Here is a 454-nt window from a genome sequence, read left to right as displayed (position 1 = left end):
CTCAGGTGCTCGGGTCAACATGGTGAAACCCCATCTCTACTAAATATATAAAAATTAGCCAGGCATGGTGGCTTGTGCCTGTAGTCCCAGCTACTCAGGAGGCTGAGGCACAAGAATCACTTGAACCCAGGAGGTGGAGGGTGCAGTGAACTGAAATTGTGCCACTACACTCCAGCCTGGGTGACAGAGCAAGACTCTGTCTCAAAAATAAGAGTACGACAAATGTGCATGTTTGTTTATAGTCACATAAAGTCATTCTGGAAGGATACATAAAAACTAAAGATAGACGTTCCCTATTAGAGATGTGCTGGGAACAAGAAAACTTTTCACTTTTTATGTGTTTTTTTAAAATCATATATATGGGCCGGGCGCGGTGGCTCAAGCCTGTAATCCCAGCACTTTGGGAGGCCGAGACGGGCGGATCACAAGGTCAGGAGATCGAGACCATCCTGGC

Source organism: Colobus angolensis, unplaced genomic scaffold (assembly GCF_000951035.1).
Source record: "Colobus angolensis palliatus isolate OR3802 unplaced genomic scaffold, Cang.pa_1.0 Scaffold219, whole genome shotgun sequence".
NCBI classification, from domain to species: domain Eukaryota; kingdom Metazoa; phylum Chordata; class Mammalia; order Primates; family Cercopithecidae; genus Colobus; species Colobus angolensis.
This window is presented reverse-complemented; position numbering follows the sequence as displayed.